This window comes from Pipistrellus hanaki (assembly GCF_964339955.1).
Source record: "Pipistrellus hanaki genome assembly, chromosome: 7".
In the NCBI taxonomy this organism is placed as follows: domain Eukaryota; kingdom Metazoa; phylum Chordata; class Mammalia; order Chiroptera; family Vespertilionidae; genus Pipistrellus; species Pipistrellus hanaki.
Window position 1 is genome coordinate 60656576 of NC_140509.1, and position 22434 is coordinate 60679009.

The following is a 22434-nucleotide window of genomic DNA, read 5'->3' on the forward strand; positions in this document are numbered from 1 at the left end:
GCCTCTGCATACCCGCAGGCCTTTGCAAATCTCCAGCCCCCATTACCTGTAAACTGCCCATTTGGCAGTATCTTTTGCCCACTTCCCCATGTCATCTTTGTCCTTCTACCCAATATAAGCAGCTGGCTTCTGGTGGGGGACAGAGCAGATTTTTGTGGATGACCTGCTGCTCTCCCATACTGCCAGCTTGTAAGAGGGACAATATCCTCTGGACTGAATTCCCCAGAGGTTCACTCATGAGTGCCTGAGAGTTCCCAAGAGATAGGACCACCGGCATCCAGAAAAGGGGAACCTTGGGCTATGGAAAGGGAGTGGAAAAGAAGTAGCTACAGCTTCTAGATGTAAGGATTGGAAAATTGCAGTCTCTAAGAAGAGGAAAGGTAGGACAAGAGAAGAGGAGGGGCCGTCAGGAGCAAAAAAGAAAGGGGGGGTGTTTAAGAGGTAAAATTTCTAAATATAAAGTAAGTCACGGGGTGTGATGTACAGCACAGGAAATATGGTCAATGCTCTTGTAATAACTGCACAGTGACAGATGGTTACTGGACTTATTGTGGTGATCACTTTGTAAGTTACATAAAATGTAATCACTTTGTGGTACACCTGACATTATGGGTCAACTAACATTTTTAAAATACAGAGAACAGACTGATGGTTTCAGAGAGAATGGGGAGCTAGGGATCTGGGTGCAAAGGTGAAGTGATTAAAAAAATACAAATTGATAGTTACAGAATAGTCACAGAAATGTCAAGTACAGCATAGGAAGTATGGTCAATAATATTTTAATAACTATGTGTGGGGCCAGAGGGGGTATTGGAAACATCTAAGGGACCACTCTGTAAAGTACATGCTTGTCTAAACCACGCTGCTGTACCCCTGAAACGAATACAGAATAATGTTGAATGTAAACTGTAACGGAAAAAGTAAAAAAGTAATCTGGGTAAGCACAGGGCGCTTAGTGAGCAATGATACCTCTGGCATAACCAGATCTTAGTATCTAATTATGCCAGAGATCTACCCTATTATAATGTCTTGGTTAGAAGCAGAGCCCAAGGTATAAATCTCAGCTATGCCACTAGTAGTCATGCATTTTGAAAATTTTACTTACACTCTTTAAGACACTAAGCCCATGCTATGGAAGTTTTGTGGACATCTAACGAAATAAAGCATGTTGAACAATTGCACGGTGCCCAGGACAGGGCAGCGCTCAATCAGTGATGCGCTCCTCCTGTCTCTCTCCGTGATGGGACAGGTGGTTGTGGGGTGGTGTCAGGACAGCATGGATAGTGGATAAAGCATGGACTCAGAGACAAATAAAACTAGATTAAAATCTACTTTGAGTTAGACCTCAATTAGATTCAGACCTGCCCCTTGCAATGGTGCAGTCTTCATTAAGATACTAGGTAAACTTTATGAGCCTCTGTTTTCTCATTTTTATAAGATGCTTTATAAAGTATATCTCAAAGAGGTCTTAGAAGGATTAAGTAAGGATTAGACATATTGTATACGTAGCTCTTAGCATAGTTCCTATCATAGACTAAATCCAATAAAGTATAGCCAGTGTTGTCAGAACTTTAATGATTCTAGACTTTTGGTCCTTGACTGAGCTTTCTCAGGATGATGCTCTATGAAACAATTTAGTTCCACAAAAACATACTTGCATTCTTACCTTGGGCAACTCACTGGGCTAGACACTGATGGGATTTGGGGAAGGATAAAAGATAATGCCTCTCTTCAAAGTGTTCACAGTCAAGTACATATCAGCAGGAAAATGGTCCCCTTGCAAAATGCATGAAGAAGGGGTTAATTCTTATTTTAGAGATCCATAAGTCCCCATGAAGCCAAATCAAAATGTGAAGGATGAATAGCATTTCAAAAGCAGAGAATTGGAGGAAGGCTGCCTTAGGGAATTGGAATGGCTGTGCAGAAAGCCTAGATGTGAAAGTGCTTGATGTGTTTGTTGAATAAGTAATATGAGTCTGTGTGAATGTGTGTGTGTACTGTGGGTAGCTATAAACATTTGCAATCTTGATGCTTGTTTTTTTGTTTTTCCTTTTTTAATCACGAGAACTATTTCTTATTCAGTTATGTATTTCATACAACCCTGCGTAATGTCTTCCAAGAGGTAAATTTCAGTGAAATAAATTGAGGATGAGATGCTTTCTCATTAGATTTTAATTTTCCCAGTATCCTAACGTTTATTGCTATTTTTGCATGATACGTTTATTTTATAATACCATTCCAATTAATATGCTTAAGTGCCTGCTGACAGTGTTTCAGAAATAATAATGGCATGATGTTTTAAAATTTTTTAATGGCAATTTGCTTGGCTTTAAATAACTCAGCCTTCATACCAGGTTCTGTAAAACTCTGTAACAATATAGCTTCCACCCAGGCTTTAGATTCTGGTGATAATTATGAGGTTTCTTTCTGTCAAGGAGTAGGAATCAGAGAAAGCCTCTTCTGCCTCTTTAAGGGAAAGGACCTGGAAGGGGTTCTGGAGAAGAAGCCCAGACACAGGATGCAGCTGATCCAGAGACATGGGGGAGCTGAAGCAAGGATGAGTGAAACACTGGAGACCAACATCCATATCAAGTGAACGCAGTTGGGTTATTCAGACCTGGCCTACAGATGAATAAAGAGGAAGAGCAGTGGTTCTCAACTTTTCTAATGCTGCAACCCTTTAATACAGTTCTCATGTTGAGGCGACCCCAGCCATAAAATTATTTTTATTGCTACTTCATAGCTGTAATTTTGCTACTGTTATGAATCGTAATATAAATATCTGTGTTTTCCGATGGTTTTAAGGCTCAAACCAGCGGTTCTCAACCTGTGTTAAGCCGCTAGCAGGTTTGTTTTAGGTGTTGCACAGGCAAGAACACACTTTTGAATTAGAGGTACTGCTGGTGGGAGGGACCCAATCCTCAAATGTATTCAAAGTTTGTTTCAGTAAGAACATAAGTAAATAAAAAAGAAGGGTAAGATTCAAAGAATTATTAATTGAATGCTTGCTTTCTATTACTGACCTTGATTTTATGTAGTTCGTTCTTAAATAATTCTTTTTTTCTTCTTCTTCTTCTCACTACTGGACTATTCCCTTGACTCCACACTCCCCTCCAGCTACCAACTTGTCCTCCCCCTACTTACAAGCTCTTCATATTCAATTCTTCTACTTGTACTTCCATTCTCTGTCCTGAGAATTATAGTAATCTTCCCACAATTAATCCACTGTCAGCTCTGAGTTCTCACCTCCCTGGGCCTCTCTTTGCCTTAGTACATGGAGAAGCCCTCCTCATCGACACATTCTCTTCCCTTCTTGCTGGGCCATCACTCTCTGCTTCTGCTTCTCCTTCTCCTTCTTGAGTACTCTTTCTTTCTCAGACATCTTTTGTGATTCTTCCATCGTATTTGATATGGGGTGTCCTCAGGGATCCCGGCTCTCTTCTTTATCTACATTACTCCCTAGCTGAAATCATCCAGGCTTGTGGTTTTACATATGGTCTGTATTTTATTGGCTCTGAGATGTTCACCTCTGACTTGTGTCCTGAACTCCAGACTTTTTTTTTATCCATCCACCTATATACCACGGCCAAGCCCAAACTCTCATTTCCCACCCCAGAATTTGTTCTTTCAAATGTTTTACCATCTCTGCTTTTCTGGTGTTCAGGTCCCAAACTTGGAGCCATTTTTGAATATATTCTGTTTCTCACTCCCCACATCTAACACACCAGCCAATACCTTCACTCAATATTTTTAAAAATACTTACTAAGTACCTGCCATGTGTCTCGTAGTGTTCAGGAAGCTGCAGATTCAGAGAGAATAAATCAGACAAAAACCCTGTACTCTGATTCTGATGACTTTAAAATAGGTTCATAATCAAGTCACAATATTACTCTAGACAACATCACCCAACATCTCCTTGAATTATTGCAATCGCCTCATGCTTCCACCCTTGTCCCCCATAGCCTCTTCTCTCCATATTAGTAAAAATGATTATTTTAACATGAAAATCAAATGCCTTATCTATGCTCATAACCCTCCAATGACCCCTCATTTCACTCAGAGCAAAATCCAAAGTCTTAAGCAAAATCCACAGGCTCTAAATGACCTGGTCCCTGCTATTGCTCTGATATCCCTTCTAGCACCCCCCCCTTTTCTCTGACTTTGCTCCAGTCACATCAGCCTCCTTGCTCTTCTTTCAATACTACTAACAGCCTTCAACCCGTGACCTCAGTTCTTGCTACCTGGCACATATCTGTGCTTTAGGTCTTCCCTAAAATATAGCCTTATTGAGGAGGCCTTCCCTGCTCTAATATAAAATAGCATTCATGCATGAAGCCTTCATCACTCTCCATCCCCCTTACCTTTTTTATGTATATATATGTATGTATGTATGTACACCATGGCAGTCTCTTTCATCTAGCATGTAAATCTTTGAAAGCTAAGATTTTGTGGGTTTTTCCTCACTGTTCTGTACCTCCATCTCTTACAGCAGTGCCTGAAAAATATTATGCACTCATTAAATATTTATTGAATTATCTTCTATCCAAGATTTTTATAACTTTTTAAAATTTACAAGCGTGTTAAAATGTCCCCTTTGATCAAGGGTCTGCATTAGTGAGCCACCTAACACTAGGTAAGTGTCCCACTTATGGCTCAGGAATAGGAAAACTCAGCTTCCCTGTGACCTCATTAACATTGTTTTATCCAAATTAAGTGTAACTTTCAAGTCTAAGATTAAGTATCCCTTCTTTGGTTGTGACTAGTTTTCCATTTTTGCTAAACCATTAAACGAAGAGCCTGCTGAAAATAGGCAGTTGTAAAGCCCATGGGAGGTAGTACAAGAAATTAGCATGCAGTGGTTTATGGCTCTCTACGTCAAATGAATCCCTTTGAAACTAGGCATGTGGATAAACAATGCAGTCAGGTGAACTATATATGAGGGAAATAAATACACTCCAACCCTCGGGTAATGAGCTATGTAGGTCACCATTTCTATATATCTCAGAGGCTAAAGCCATTGAGAAATCATGACTAAAAATAGTCACATGCAGATATTTCTAGACAAAATTAGTTAGGGGCACTGAAATGAATAATTAAATAAAAGACAGGGTGTCCATGCAATAAGAGCACTGGTATCCTACTTAGCTACCCCTGCCCGACCTACTGCCACCTAAGCCCCAGCCATGTGTAACATTCTCCATGCTGTGTCTTCTTAGCTCTGAACTCCTATACACTCCTATACATGCTTTCACGTACTTGGTCTGTCCTTGAGTTATACATTGCAAATTCTGTCTAAAAGATCCAGTTTCAACATCGCCTTCTTGGTAAACTCTTTTCTGAACCCTTTGATAGATTTACTTACTTTTTCTCTTCTGTTGTCATGTCCATTGACATGTGCCTATGACAGAATATGCCTGGCTTATGACTTGACCTCACCTCATCTCTATTGCCTCTTTGAGGATAAGACATATTTTCCTTTTTATATCTCCATCACCTAACCTATTGTTTCTTATAGTGAAGTGTCTTGTCATAATTTTGTCTGCTGAAATTAAGAAAATAGCCTTAAGTATTATGCCTTCTATAAATTGTTCTTTCAACTTACAAGGATTCTAAAATCTCATATAATGCAAGCATGCTAATTATAAATAGATACATTAGAGTAATCTCATTTCCTATTGCAAATACACAGACTAGTGTAATATAATATTTTTAAAACATTAGTGTCTCCTTAAGAAACTTGTTTACAAAAGGATCAATAATATAATGCCCTTTCATCTCTTTTACTGCTGAAGAGTCCAAAACACTATGTTGGTATAAATTTAGTCATCTTCATGAGAGTCTCCATTAAATAGGAGAGACATGGTTATTTCTAGTTTGTTGGATTTATAGATGAGAGAACAAAAGCACTGATGGGCAGAAGCTCAGTCAGTTACTTACTAAAGTATAGTGAGAGAATTATAGCTTTTAGAACATCATTCCTAGTTTTGTACTTCTCTTGGTAATATGTAAGCATTGAAAAAAAATGTAATTCCCAAGCTGAGAGAGTGTTCATTAATTGTTCCTCAAATTTCTTAGAAAAATATGTCTCCCTTTCATTTCTATTATTCTGCTTTATTTTATTATTATTATTATCATTATTAATCGAATTCTGCTTTGTATTACACCATTATTACTAGATTTTCAACTTTCACCTATCTGTCTGGCCTTACTGTTCCATGTTTACTGACTGTGTCTGGAAAACAGTGTTTTAGGGACAAGGACTTACATTCATTTTTGGAAATCCCTAAGCCTAGGTGCTTCATCTTGTAAGTGCTACCTGTGGGAGAGACCATCCTTAGACTCTTTTGGATTTAAAAAAATATATATATTTTATTTATGTTTTTTACAGAGAGGAAGGGAGAGAGCTAGACAGCTAGAAACGTCGATGAGAGAGAAACATCGACCAGCTGCCTCTTGCACACCCCCTATCAGGGATGTGCCTGCAACCAATGTACATGCCCTTGACCGGAATCGAACTTGGGACCTTTCAGTCCACAGACTGACGCTCTACCACTGAGCCAAACCAGTTTTGGCTAGGCTCTTTTGGATCTTAATGAGACAGAATTCCCAGGACATTAAAGAGAAACGAAAAGCTTATACTCTCCCTTTATTCCCCAGTAACCATATTGCAGAGCACTCCCTAGCCGGTGCTTGCCATGTTTTCAGTCCACTCCTGCCGATGACAGGGTAGGTGGAGATGTTTTGGAGAAGTCAGTTGTTTTGTCCTCAGTCTGTAGCCAAACCCCATAGGGAAGCCCACTAGCAATGGTTCCTGCAGAGAGAGATGTTCTTGTTACTTCTGTTTACACGTCCCTGGATAGCATCCAATTGGAATTTCTTATTGCCTTATCTGATCTACAAAGGGACAAGTCTTCTGCCAATATTTATCCTATATAATAAAAGGCTAATATGCAAATTGATCAAATGGTGGAACAACTGGTTACTATAACGCACACTGACCACCAGGGGGCAGACACTCAATGCAGGAGCTGCCCCCTGGTGGTCAGTACACTCCCACAGGGGGAGTGCCACTCAGCCAGATGCCAGGCATGGCACACGCTGGCGAGCACAGTGGCAGTGTTAGGAGATTCTCCTGCCTCTGCAGCAGCTCTAAGGATGTCTAATTGCTGGCTTAGGCCTGCTCCCTCCTTCCTCCTGCCCCAGAGAGCGGGTCTAAGCTTTCAGTTGGACATTCCCTATGGGCTCCCAAACTGCAAGATTCACAGGCCTGGCTGAGGGGACCCCCAACCCCCACCCCGAGTGCACAAATTTCATGCACTGGGCCTCTAGTAGAAATATAAAATACCAGCAAGCATGGTTTCTCAACAATACTCTTTAATTAGTTTTGCAAATATTCCTCTTTCTTCTCTCGTGGCAGGTGGGCAATCCAGCTCCAGGAAAGGGCATGAGAACTATACCTGTTAACCTTCTGCATTGCTCTGAGAAGGACAATCATTACCTGGTCTGTCGGGGGAGGGGAGCCGAGTGTAGGAGTGGGAAAGTCAGATCCCGTGTAGGATATTTTCCACAGCATCTCCCTAATACCACACTTGATGAATATTGATAGAATTAAAATATTAATCTTTTCATGTCTGTGTTCACCTCTGCTTCTCAGCTTTCCACAGCACTGAGCTGACCACAGTACCCAATGCTTGTGCTTACGTTTGTTAAATAAGTAAAATCTTCTAAAGAGCTGCTGAAATTAATACCTGCAGTTTGCATATTCTCCATATGATTTTTTGGAATGATCTATTTTTCACAATGGCTCATAGATTCTGACTTTATGGTGATTTGCATTATAGCCTAGTCAAAAAATAAAAAATAAAAAAATTACCTGTTCCTTACCTTGCAGATCCTGTTCCCCAGGAACCAATGGCATGTCTCAGGGCTTCTTCCCCTGACCTGGAGACCCACAATACCTGATAGATTTAGTTACTTTTTGTCCTGGTTTTGCACCGCAGATATAATTATATGTGAATCTAGATTCTAAATCTTAATGTAATCTGGCAAATAGGTGAAACAAGACAACTCCTGTCTCATGGGCCAAATTCTAGGGAGACCTGGGTTATTTTTTAAATGGAGAAATTCTCACTGGATTCACCATCAGGCATAATTTAATGTCATTGCTTGGGACAAGTGCTCTAGATTGAGTCAGTTAGCCATGCCTTCTATTCACCAGAATTCCAGGGAACCACATCTTGGGCTGTGTAAAAACAGTTATTTCCCCAAAGCTTACTTTTAATAACTGACACTGGTTGTACACCCAATTCTACTGTTGAAATGAAGCTGTTGAGTTGACTAGGTTTGGATGAGGCTGCCAGATTCTGTCAGCGATTTATTGCCCTATGATGATCTTTGAATCTCTCACATGATGCGTTGAGAGAAAAAAAAAATTGCATTTTTTCCTTCCTAGTAGATCATAGGTTTAAAAATCAATCTTTGTTGTTTGGAGGAAATGTGGGTCTCTCCTTTATAAATAATAGTAATAATAGTAGTAGCAATGCTGGACAGGTGATTCATGGAGTATTATTTGAAGTGAAGACAGAGAAGAGTTCTTACAACTGTATCAAATTCACATCTCAATGTAATATAAAAATGAATAATCAATCCTTGCAAGATGTTTGGGCACAGCCATCACAATAATCTGAGAAGATTTTTGGTTAGAAAGTTTTAAGGCATAAATGGCAATTGATTGTTGGCGTCTGGGGGCGGGGGGGAGAAGCTCTTATTTTTCTGTTTTAAAATCTGAAGACAACTGCCCTTAAAGTCAATGCTGTTCACTTGGGTGGAAAGGGCTGCTTTTTCCCCTGTACTTTTTCTGAACTATGAAAATTAAATTAACTTTAGGACGATTATTTTAACGTGCAAAATCATCTGAATTACATGAACTCCAAGCATCGTTTGATATTGTATCACCTGAATTAGTTCCCCCTGGAAGAATTTGGGAATTGACACCAAGGCTTCTCATGCCAATTGCTAAAATAATTTCATCTTTTTTAATTGATTTGGGTTATGCTTGTATAACGATAATTAGGGCTCTTTATTTAGAACTTCATTTAGACTTACCCACAAGGAACATATGAAAGAGAATCCAGTTTTGAATTGTCTCAATGCACTAAAAAGCTGAGAGCCTTATTTTATGGCCCCGTGCTAAAAACCTAGATGGGGGTATATTTAGATTATTCCTGACTCTCACAAGGTGTGACACTAAGTCCCAGGGCAAACTTTTTTTTTTTTTTTTTTTTTTTTTTTTTTTTTTTTTTTTTTTTTTAATGGTACTGACATCATCAAAGTGTTCAAATTGGAACTAAACCTTTTGTTCTTAATCTACTTTTCCTATTCACAAGAAAAAATTGTGGTTTAATCAGCTATGGTCTCATATAAATCTCCTGAATATAATTTTTATATTTTAAGAATTGTTTCACATCATTCTTTGTTAATTTTGAATTACCCAAAAGCACTGCTCCAAGAATTTCTTTAATATCTTTGAATATTTCTATTGGACAGAGAAAATAGGCTACAATCAGATGGGAGACGAGTGTGTTTACATTACCTCTTGCAGTCATTTTTTTTTTTCTCTTTTCTTTTTTCTTTCTCCCACATGGATTTTTCTCTTTGCAATCTCAGTTGCAAATATCCTTCTCCCTCTCCTATATCTTTGTTCAGAGTATTACTCACAATTTGTCTTAGGAGTCACATTATTTTTAGTAGCTCAGTGAGGGGTTTAGGGACACATTTTGAACAAATGCTACAATTCAAAGAAGAAAACCCCTCAGTATCAGGCTCTCAGGCTTCTGACACTGCAGCAGCGAGGCAGGAGAGAAAGAAGGCAACACAAATCAAACCTCATTTATGAATACGGCCCCAGCAGGCTTCTGAGCCAACTATTTTACTGAATCCTGGATGTCTCTCCTTATAACAGTGTTCTGGCCTGGCCCTCACCAGTTTGGTTCAGTGGATTCAGCATCGGCCTGCAGATGAAAGGGTCCCGGGTTTGATTCCGGTCAAGGGCACATGTCTGGGTTGCAGGCTCCATCTCCACAAAGGCACATGCCTGATTTGCAGGCTCCATCCCCAGTGGGGAACGTGGAGGAGGCAGCCAATCAATGATTCTCTCTCATAGTTGATGTTTCTATCTCTTGCTCCCTCTCCGTTGCTCTCTGAAATCAATAAAAAAAAATATATTTTCTAAAAAAAGTGTTCTGGCCTGGATCCTTCATTTCCTTTTCCTTCCAGAAGTTTGACCACTCCTCATGCAATGTATCTCCAGGAGAGAAAAGTCTTCAATGCAGAGGGTTTTCTCCCACATGGTCTCCCAGAGATGGTTGGAGGTGGCAAGAGGAACAGATATGTCTTCCAATGAGCAGCTCCTCAAGAGTACATATCAGAGAGCCAGTAGCATCTTCTTCTGGCTTTTGCTTTTGAGGTAGGAGCATTTCCTCTGGCAATCTGTTATAGCCTACTCCAGGGAGTTCCCTCAAATCTTCCATTTAAGAAAATGGATAGCAAGTAGAACAGAATCAACTTAACCAGATGAACTCTCTTACTGGCAAATTTGTACCTCTAAGATTGGTCCACTTATCTTCTCATTACTTAAGGAATCGTAGAGATCAGGCATTTAAGTCCTGCACTGCTGCAGTACTTCTGTGATGACTGATTTGGTATTTAGAAAAGCTCTGTTTCTCAGAACTTGATCTTCAGTCTGTATCTTTTTTTTTTGAGCTCCAGTCCTTATTTTGAGATGCCTGCTTGTATATCTGTACTTGGCTAGCACATTGTAAATATTGCGCACGCGCGCGTGCACACACACACACACACACACACACATTTTTCCTTAAACCTTTTGCCTAAGCAATTCTATGGGAAGTTTTGATGTTGGCCAAATGAAAACAGTATTTTCCTGCCACACCCCAAGAAATCATGCCTTTCTTCCCATGTTTATTAAATCTGACCTGTGAGCAGTTCTCATCCCTCCCTTTCATAGGCAGCAGCTTCCTATGAATTTTTCCCAGCCCTGTTATTCTATGAATGCTCCCATTTCTAGAGACATCAAATTTAAGGGAGCCTGAGCAGCTTCAGCTTCTTTGATACAGTCAAACAATCTTTCCTATGAAATATTTAGTCAATCTTTCCTATGAAATATTTATTTTAGGATGGCAGAGGGAAACTCTCTAGATGTGTAGAGAGAAATTAAACTCCTAAGGCACATTTCCCTGCATAATGATCTGAAGTAAAAATTGATCTATTACTAAAGCACGGTAATGAAGTGGCAATCACATTGATAATTCCCAGGAGGGATGTCAGTGCCATAGACTGGTTTGTGAAAAAACAGTGTAGCCTGGCCTCTGTTCTTCACTGACTCCCAGGTTAGCTGGTTTGTGATGGTTGAATAGGTACTCAAGTATAAACAATACTTAAGTACTGGGTTCATGTCGTTCTTAATGAACTACCTTAATATTGCATTGCCCTCTTGCAAGTATTACTGCTACTTGAAGCCAAATTCTGCTACTTTTATGAGCCTTTAATAAACACACTCACTCGGTAATCATGTGTATACAACACTTTTCTGAATAAACTGATGACTGAAGATAAGCATCTATTTACACAGGCAGATATCAGGAGCAATTCCACTCTGAAGCCATAGCTACTAATTCAGAGAAGCCCTTTGGGAGAATGGACCATCTAGGGACTAATCTTTATTGACTAATTGCTGCTCATCTCTCAGTTCCACTTTGTTGCTTTTGTGGGCATAGTCAACATTTTTGTTATGGTTTGGGAAATGCTATAGATATATTAATCATGTTTGGAGCAGCTGTTACTGGTGTGTTTATTTCTACTTTTTCTATTGTGCCATATTTAAGAAAAATTCTTCCTCTCATTATATTGCTATAACTTCTTTTCCTTTTTCCTCTCAAAGTAGGAGAGAGAAGGAGTGAGAGACAGAGAGAGAAAGGGGAGAAAGAAGAGAGGGAAAAAAGAAGAAAAGAAGCAGAAGGAGAAGAAAAGAGAAATTTCATCTGTGATAATATAATTTCTTTTATTTTTGCAATTCATTATAGGAAGAGTACAAGTCAGCCTCCTCTTGCCAAGTTGTCATCACAATTTGAAAGGATGATACATTTATTCAGGGCCCTGGGCTCTTGTAAACTTCAGAACTTCAGTGTGCAAAGAGAAAGAGGACACTGGAGAAGAGACTAGGGGGTGTAAAGTATGTTAAAAAAAATAAAGGCTAACAGGTGAAATAGAGCAGGCAACTGCTGATATCAGATGTAAACATGAGAGGTGACTGACTCTAGCTATGGGGTGTTGAAGTAGACAATAATTCTTTATGTTCCTTCTAGGATTATTCCATTGGAAACAATATAAATCAATCCAGCTGTTCAGAAAATTATATAACCCTGAGTACTGGGGGAAAGTGCCATGACAACAAAAACATGTTTGCCATTTACCTAGTCTTATACATAGTATATCAGACTAGCTTATCTGAAAATCTTCTCTAGGTATCAATACTTTTAGATTTGTGATCATGTTTTAATATTCCTGAAACCCTAAAAGGTTATCTATTGCTTCTTATAAAGCAAGAGTAGCAGTATGTCTACAGTTTTTATAAACAGGGTGTTTTATTTTACATTCAGCTGCAAAGTGCATGTGTAATAGTTATTTGGAAGAATTATTTAAGTGTCATACATGATATATTAGGAAAAAAATAATGCTGTGCTAATTTGTATCCCAAGAAAACCAATAGGCAATTAAGGTTATATCTCAACTCCTTTGAAAACACATAATTCACTTAGTGTCTGCAATGCTCAAAAAGAGTATCCTAACATAACACTGATATATGAAATTCTCTCTTTAAACTTGAAATCAAGAACATGGAAGCATATCTAAGATTTTCTTAAAGTTCTACCTGAATAGAATAAAAATGCAGACTCCTGAACCTTGCTCCAAAATAATCAAGTAAAAACTAACTTGTAAAGGAAGAGATGCCCACATATAATACTAGTTTTCTTAGATTTATCTCATATATCCATTCATTTATTCATGCAGTAAATGTTCATTGAGCATTTATTAAATTCTAGGCACTTTTGGACTTTGGATTTAAGGATAAATCAAACAATTTCTGCTCTAGAAAAACTCAGTGTTTTTTTGTGAGAACAAAATTCAAATTAATGCCATTAGGAATACAGTGGAGATGGCCACCAGGCAAGAATCCTATGTAATAAAGAGGGAACATGCTAATTGACCATCACACCCTCACAAAGATGGTGGCGCCCACAGTCAATAAGGAGGGAATATGCTAATTAACTGTTATGCCCTCAAAGATGGTGGTACCCATAGTCACAAGATGGCAGCCCCCAGTCCCTTCAGTCCCCCAGCCACCCAGGGCTGGCCTGAGGCACAGGCAAGCCTCAGATGGCGGCTGCCCAGCTGCCCAGGGCCTCCTGAGGCTCAGGTAATCAGGACCAGCCAAGGCTTGCAATGATGGCAGTGGCAGTAGCAGAGGTGTGATGAGGGTGTTGCCTTTTCCTGATCGCCAGCTGGCCTCCCACCCCTGAGGGCTACCGGGCTGTGAGAGGGGACAGGCTGTGCTGAGAAACTTCCTTCCAGTGCATGGATTTTCATGAACTGGGCCTCCAGTGTATCTATAAAAACCCACAGCATGGAGTATCCAGTGGGCTATCTCTCTACCCTCTTCCCCCAGGTGCCTTTTCTTTGCCTCTTTCCTTCTCCTAAGCTCCAAACCTTCTCCCATACCCCCCCCCCTTTTTTTTCTTTTGCCTCTGTAACTTGTTTCCAGAGCCATTTCTTTTTTCTTTAATATATTTTTATTGATTTCAGAGAGGAAGGGAGAGGGATAGAGAGATAGAAACATCAATGGTGAGAGAGAATCATTGATTGGCTACCTTCTGCACACCCTACACTGGGGATTGAGGCCACAACCCAGGCATGTACTCTGACCAGGAATTGGACCATGACCTCCTAGGTCAATGCTCAATCACTGAGCCATGCCAGCTGAGCCCTGTGATTTTATTTTACTTCTACCTTTGTGATTTTCTAAGTATATGTCATCTTATAATTTGAGTTTTGATTCTGAATTCTTCTTAGAGCTCAAGTACTGAGGTAGCTGGACTGAGGTCTGGTCCAATATCAAACACAAGTAACACCTGGTGCCCTGTTGGGGCTAACAAAACAACTTCAGCTTTTTTATAAAAAAGTAGGGAATGGCACAAAATTACAACTTAAACAGGCTGAGGGCCAAGGATTCTCATTTTCCAAGGGGTTAGAGAACTAGGCAAAGTATAGAGTGGACTACAAGGCAATAGCTTAGACACAGACCCTGATCAATTGGAGATCAGAAACACTGGACTCTTCCAAAGAACTAGGATATTTTTTATTAGGAGGCAGCCATGGAAACACAGGAAGATCTGGGAGTCAAATAATTGTGTCTGAGTGAGTGTACAACATTAAATATTGACTTACAAAACCCCACATTGGCCTACAGAAGTCAACATTTACCTACAGAACTCAACATTGGAACTGACTCAATTCCACATCCCAATGGTCAGGGAGCATGGGAGTTCCCATTGCAGGCCCTCCTCTTCTAGGACTTGCCCAGGAGTAGAGGCCAGAGGCTGTATCTGATCTAGCTATAAGGAACTATGGAAGGCGGGAACCAGGGCACCTGAGCCTCACTCATTAAATGGCTTATTACAATATTCATTTCCCAAATGAGGACATCTGGGACTCCCAATTTTTCTAAAATATACAGCACTTTTCCTCTTGTATCCATCCTGCTTTTGGGATCTTCTGGGGCTGCAGCAAGGGAACTACAAAACATTTTGGTGATTAAGGTTATGAGCACAATCTGCAACTCTCTTTTGAATGGTGGTTGTTTTGTTTTCCCACCAGAAAGAATAGCTTGCACAGACAGGCAGTATTTAGAATTCTTTATTCAATGTTCTTATTTCTCCAAATAGTCAAACATATTCATCTTGTTTGATCGGTTTCTCCAGTAGGATAAACTGGCTCATCCTAACTGAGACTGGCATTGATCTCTCTGGTAGTCACTTCCCATGCATTATCTTCCACTATTTTTGCATGATTTCCCTCTCTCGGGCTTTGGGATTCAAAGTCAAAACAAAATTTCAAACTTATAATCTCCTGAAGGATGAGCTCACAGGGCCTCAAAAGCATGCTTATTGTATTTGTTGTTCTTTAAAAGTTCCCCACAAGCAAGGGACCTAAAAGAAATATACAGGCAAAGCTATAAATATAAATAAAAAGACTTGTTCTTAAGACTGATTTTTACAGTCATCTGCAACCCAGATAAAATATAGACACCCTTTTTTAAAGAATAGCAATGATGTCTATAAAAGCCAGCAATGTAACGAACATCTGAATACCTTAAACACATACATTAATAATATCTGGAATATTTCTCAGGAGAAAATAAAACTAAAAGTATTAAAGAAAGCAAAGGGAAATACAATGAATAGGTCAGAATCTTATTTTTAAAAAAATATATTTTATTGATTTTTTACAGAGAGAAAAGGGATAGAGAGTTAGAAACATCGATGAGAGAGAATCATCGATCAGCTGCCTCTTGCACACCTCCTACTGGGGATGTGCCCTCAACCCAGGTACATGCCCTTGAACGGAATCGAACCCGGGACCTTTTTGTCCGTAGACTGATGCTCTATCCACTGAGCCAAACCAGTTTTGGCCCAGAATCTTATACTTAATAAGCCTTCAGGCTTACGCCTCTTGGCAGGTATGGGTCAAATTCTCTGTGTGATTCAAACACTGTTGCACGACAGAGATAACATTGGTCAGGGTGAGGGGATGAGTTAAAATAATTCACCAATTTGCCTGTGATCTTCAATTGTTTTCTTGTTCAGAAAAACTTGCAAACAGTCTGCATCCTCTCTCTTGGAAAAGCCCAAACAAGTTTGTTAGCCACAGAACTGTCAGACACAGTATCATTAGAAAAATGTGCTGTCACAAAGCTCTTGGTCACAGGCGGTAATTTTGTAGTGGTTTAGTTAGATGACTTTTCTCAATGTTGAAAAGTATAGCCAGAGGGGAGCATGCATTTCCTTTAATTAAAAAATAGCTGTGAACCGAAGGAGTCATTTAACCATGTGGAAATAAGTAGAGAGACTGGAATGTGTTTATCTCCAGCAGGATAACAAGTTGCAAATAAGTGCAAAACATTTCAGGGCATGAATAAACTGAGGATCATTCGTGAAATAATATATTAGGGATATATTTCATAAATAATATTTATGCTGTCAGGAATCCCATGAAAGTTTCTTGAATTGTTTGTAATCTGTGTGACTCAGAGCTAATCCTCAATTCTTCTCCTAAAGATTTTTTTAAAGCTGAAGTCACTTGAATCTAAGAAAAGTCCGATATTTTTTATTTGTGGATTCTGAGTATGCCACTAGCTATGAGAGCATAAATAAATCACAAAAGCTTTCTGAATCTTATTATGTTTTTCTGTAAATGGTAGGTGAGTATTTAAGTGAAGTAATAAGAATAATAAGAATTAAGGTAAATTTTTCCTTGTATAAGGTCAGAGGTAGAATGCTTCTTTTTCCCTTCTTTATGGCCAAGGCCATCTTCCCACATTAGTCAGCTACCCTAGATGACAAGCCATGCTTCTGATGGCCTATGCTAGTGCTAGAATTGCAGCTGTAAGGAAAACAACTTGTTGTTCAGGGAGGGCATCTCCCATTGTTTGCAAGATTCTGTGAGATCACAGGTGATAGTGGAAGGCAAACTCATTAGTCAACAGAGCCAAATATCAACAGTACAACAGAAATTTCTTTTGAAGGCCAAATTTTTAAAACTTAAACTTCTTCAAAATAGACTCACCCAGGCTGTGGTATTTTGTGGAATAGCCACACTCAAGGGGCCAAAGAGCCACATGTGGCTCATGAGCCAGTTTGCCAACCAGGGGCCTAGGTGAACTTGCTGGAGAGGGGGCAGCTCTCCAGTAGGAAACAAAGATGCTTTCTGACCTCAGATCCCTGTGTTAAGCAGCTTCCAAACTTTAAGATTGGAAGGGGAGTGCCTCTCAGCCAGAAGCCAGTGGGAGTGAGCGCAGTGGGAGCAGCCTAAGCTGTCAGTGGGACATCCCCTGAGGGCTCCTGGACTGCGAGATGGCACAGGCCAGGCTGAAGCACCCCCTCCTCTGAGTGCATGATTTTTGTGCACTGGGCCTCTAATCTCATATAAAAACTCTTTTTTCTGATAGTATATTACATTGGTGTATGCCACTTGTAACAAATAGTGGTAGCCTTATCTTCTAAAACACCAGAAATGCAGCCTAAGCTAACTTCCACCTTTGTGACTATGTTCAGAGAGGCAACTAACAATAACATTGACTAAAACCAAATGTGTTCAGAAATGACATGACTTTTTCAGAGACAGAGAACCTGTTGTGTAAGATGCAGCCAGTTCTCCTAGCCTTATAACATCCTAAATATCCCAGGATCCTTATCTGGGCACCTGTCTTACTAAGCCCAAGGGAATAACATCACAATTTATTTAATGTTCATAATGCCAATCTGTTGCCTATAGTCTTTTTGTCATAAGATTGCTGTACAAATAATATATATTTTAAGTCATGGTCCAAAACCTTCCTGCTTTTCTATGTCTATGAAAAACAAAATGAAAGAGATAAAAAAAATTGGGAAATACCACTGTTAGGTAACTACTAAAGAAATCTCCTATAAAAAAGATGTACATTAGAAAATAGAGGCTAGTGAAGGTGAATTTTAAATGCTACAATATAGAATATTAACAGCAAGGAAGTGAATCTGAACTCTCCAAAAAGTTAAATGGGGATTCACAGATATCTTATACAAAAGCAAGGAATGGGGGTGATAGAATTTACACATTGGGAAAATACTTCAATAATGCTTAATAAATATAACTTTTAAAATTTTGTTATTTAATCAATACATTGCTGATCTCCTTTTTGCTTCCAAGTCATATGCCGTTATGCAGATAATAAAATGCAACTATTCACTAGTGTACACTCTAAAACACCGACTTATGCTAATCACTATGAGTGATAAATCCTAAATGCCTAATGCTAAACAAGTCCATTTATTAGCTACTGGTAATATCCAATTTTACATAAATGATTATAGTTGAATGTTGCTGAACAGTATATGATTATATTCCTTTTTCCTTCAACTGTAGCCTGTGCTTTGGTTTATCTGCATTGCAGCCTCTTCAGCTAAAGAAATTAATTTTTGTGCAAAACCACTTAGAAATGGTTGGATAAAATTTAACTCTTAATTAACCACTAATTGGAAAGAAAATATGGAATGTCAAATCTGAAGTTTTTTCCCCTCACAATAAATTCTACATTTTTCTAGTAAGTTAAGAAGAACAATTCAATAAATTATACTATATCATAAAATTAATAAGCATTATCATGAGACAGATTGCCATGTTGGGGAGCTAAGAATACCAAGAGAAGGCATGCTGACTCACTGCCACCATATCATCTTGAAAAACAGTATGCACTTAAACTTGAATTTTTATAAAGAAAAACACTGCTAATGGAAAATGACTTCCACTGAACCAATTTCACTTCTCTGCACCCTTCCCCTCTTTTCACCTTAAAAAAATACATTTTTCTCTTCTGAAAATACTAGAAGCTTGGTGCACAAAATTTGTGCACTGGTGGGTGGGGGGGAGAGTTGTACCTCAGCCAAGCCTATACCCTCTCTAATCTGGGGCCCCTCGGGGGATGTTTGACTGCTGGGATCGGGCCTAAACTGGCAGTTGGACATCCCTCTCACAATCTGGGACTGCTGGCTCTCAACGGTTTGCCTGCCTGCTTGCCTGCCTGATTGCCCCTAACTGCTTCTGCCTGGCAGCCTAATCACCCCCTACCAACTCTGCTGCCAGCCTGATTGAGGCCTAACTGCTCCCCTGTTGGCCCAATTGCCCCAACTGGCCCGATTGCCCCCAATTGCCCTTCCCTGCTGGCTTGGTCACCCCTAACTGCCCTACCCTGCAGGCCAGGGTTCCCCCCAACTGCCCTTCCCTGCTGGCCTGGTCAGCCCTAATTGCCCTCCCCTGCTGGCCTGATCACCCACAATTGTCCTCCCCTGCAGGCCTGGTCACTCCCAACTTCCCTCCCCTGCATGCCTAGTTGACCTTGACTGCCCTCCTCTGCTGGCCTGGTTTCCCCTAACTGCCCTCCCCTGCCAGCCATCTTGTGGCAGCCATCTTGTGGTTACATGGGAGTGGCCATTTAGTGACCACTTGGGAGCAGCCATCTTGTGAAAGGGTGTGACAATCAATTTGCATATTACCTCTTTATTATGTAGAATTTTCCCTCCTTTTGACTGTATTTCATTAATTTAAATTATATATATATTGTCAGATACACAGACATACCCACGTAAGTATGGCATTTGGAGTTCAGTATATGACAGGAAAGACCATAAAGGGATAAAAGCATTCTGGTTTTCTGTTAGTGATGCTAGTGTAAATAATATTGTGTTTTTAACTTCAAATATTACTTGTTTGTTGCTGGTATATAAGAAAACAACTATCTTTTGTTATTCACCTTTTATCCTGCAACTTTACTATAATTACTTATAAGTTCCGCAAGGTTTTTTTTTCCCTCTATGTTTTTCAGATTTCTTCATAGACAATTGACCATGCCATCTGCAAACAAATAAAATTTTTTATCTTTCTTCCCAATCTGTATAACTTTTATTTAGTTATTAGAGGCTCAGTGCATGAATTCATGCAGCAGTAGGGTCCCTCAGCTTGGCCTGCTCCCTCTCACAATCTGGGATCCCTTGGGGGATGTCAAACTGTTGGTTTCAACCCCATCCGTGCAGGTCAGGCCAAGGGACACACCAGTGCATAAATATGTGCGCTGGGCCTCTAGTATGCATAGAAGATCTTTGGTTGCCCTGACAGGTTTGGCTCAGCAGATAGAATGTTGGCCTGAGGATTCAAGGGTCCCAAGGTACATGTACCTTGGATGCTGAAGGCAGCTCATCAATATTTCTAACTCTCTATCCCTTTCCCTTCCTCTCTGTAAAAAATCAATTTTATATATATATGTGTATACATGTAAATATATGTATGTATGTATATATATATATATATATATATATATATATATATATATATATATATATATTTAAAAAAAAGATATTTGGTTAATCTCTTCCCACCCTCCTCCCTCTCCTCTTCCTCCTGAGATTCATCATTCCAATCCATGTTTCCCTGCCTGTGGTCAGTGTGCATCATAGCTACCAGTCGAATGGTCAACAGGTCACTGAGGCTTTTATATAGAGAGATTAGTAATGTGGCCAGTGTTCTTAGAGAGGCAGAGAGAGAAAACACCTCCAGTATTTTTCTTGCCTTATTGTATTAGTAAGGATTTCTGCTGTCAAAAGGATTTACATTGTTGAAAAGGAGTGGTGAGTGGGGACATTCTTGTTTTGCACCTGAAAGCTTTATTTTTCATCCTTAAGTATTATATTAGCTATGTTTCTTTAAATTTGTTTTTATCAAATTGAGAAAGTTACCCTCTATTCTTATTTTACTGAGAGCATGTTATCCACTCCTTCTTTTATGAGTTTGATATAATAGATTGTATCTTTCAAGGAACTGGTGCATTTCACCTAAGTTGTAAAGTTTGTGGGCATAGGGTTGTTTATAGTGTCCTTTTATTATTCTTTTTAGTTTCCATGGAATCTGTCAGGATACCCCACTTTCATTTATTTTCTAATTTCAATTTTATTTTTTTCTACTCTAATTCTTTTCTTCTGCTTTACTTTGGGCTTTTTTAAAATTTTAACTATATATTTTTATTGTTGATAGTATTACAGATATTTCTCATTTCTACTATCTCCTCCTATTCCCAACTCCTCCCTCTCAGGTCTTCACCACCCTATTGCCCATATACATGGGCTCTGCATATAAGTATATAATTTCTTTGCTTTATCTCTTCTTGTCTCCCCAACCCCACCTCAAGGTATGTTAGTCTGTTTTATGCTTCCCTGCTTTGGGTCTTGATTTTGTTGTTCAATTCATTTTGTTCATTAGATTCCACAAGTAAGTGAGATAGATGATATGTGTCTTTCTCAGTTTGGCTTACTTTGGGCTTCGTTTGCTCTTTATTGATTAGTTCCCCAAGAATTTTAGATCTCTCTTTTCTATTGTAAATATGCATTTAAGGATTCTTTTTGCTTCTTACAAATTTTGATAATTTGTATTTTTATTTAGTTCAAATTATTTTAAATTTCTTTTGAGATTTCCTCTTTTACCTGTTTGTTATTTAGAAATACGTTGTTTAACTCTGTATGTTATAGAATTTCCAGTTATGTTTCTGTTATTGATTTCTAGTTTAATTCCACTGTAATCTGAGAACAGACATTGTATGATTTCTACACTTAAATTTTTTTAAGATACGCTTTGCGGCTCACAATGTGATCTAGCTTTGTAAATATTCCGTGTGAGCTGAAGAAGAATGTGTATTCTGCTGTTGTCAGATGAAGTAGTCTATGGATGTCAATTAGATCCAGTTGATTGATAGTGTTGTTGAGTTTAACTATGTTCTTAATGATCGTCTACCTACTGGATCTGTTCCTTTCTGACAGCGGAGTGTTGAACTCTCCAACTATGATAGTAGACTTATTTATTTCTACTTGAATTTATATTAGATTTTGTTTTATGTAGTTTGATGATCTTTTGTTAGGGGCATACACATTATTCTTTTGTCTTCCTGGAGAATTGACCCTCTTATAGAGAGAAAGGGAGAAAGAAAAAGAGTGGATATAGAAAGAGTTAATTAAAGAGATAGGCAGGAGGGATAGAGAAGAAAAGGAGAGAGAAAGAGAGAGAGGGGGGCGGGTATTGGTAATCCCTAGACCTAAACCATAGTCTTTCAACTGTAGCTGCATTCGAGCATCTCCATGTCACTTTAAAAATAGAGATATGGTGATGCCTTGAGCCCATCCCCAGAAACTCTGACTTACTTGGTCTGGGTAAATTTTGCAAAAGCTCTTCAGGTGATAGGTGATTCTAACCTGTAGCAAAGCTGAGAACCACTGAACCACTTAGTGCCCCTCCAACTTAATGTGCACACAATTTACCTTGAAAACCACAGATCTGGGGTGGAGCCCAGGATTCCTCATTCCTAAGAAGCTTTTAGCTCCTGGCAGGCTCCTGACAAAGCTTTCTTTAAGCAACTAAGGTTGCTAATCACTGCGTTTTGAGTGCAGAGTCCAGGGAAGAAATTGATGGCACTAATGATAGAGTCCAAATGTCACATTTTCTGGGCAGTTTATTCTAGCAGCTGGAGGTACTTTCTTTTCTCTCTGAACTGCCCTGCCTTTTATGTC

At 39.2% G+C, this 22434-nt stretch overlaps 1 protein-coding gene across 1 annotated transcript in view; it reads right to left on the bottom strand.

Moving 5' to 3' along the window:
* Window positions 1–6763: 6763 nt before the first annotated feature.
* GRM1 (glutamate metabotropic receptor 1) overlaps window positions 6764–22434 on the bottom strand; it is a 296943-nt gene continuing 281272 nt past the window's right edge. The window contains exon 10 of the mRNA XM_084889290.1: window positions 6764–6812. The gene's annotated coding sequence lies outside the window, so the exon portion shown is untranslated. The remainder of the gene's footprint in view (window positions 6813–22434) is intronic.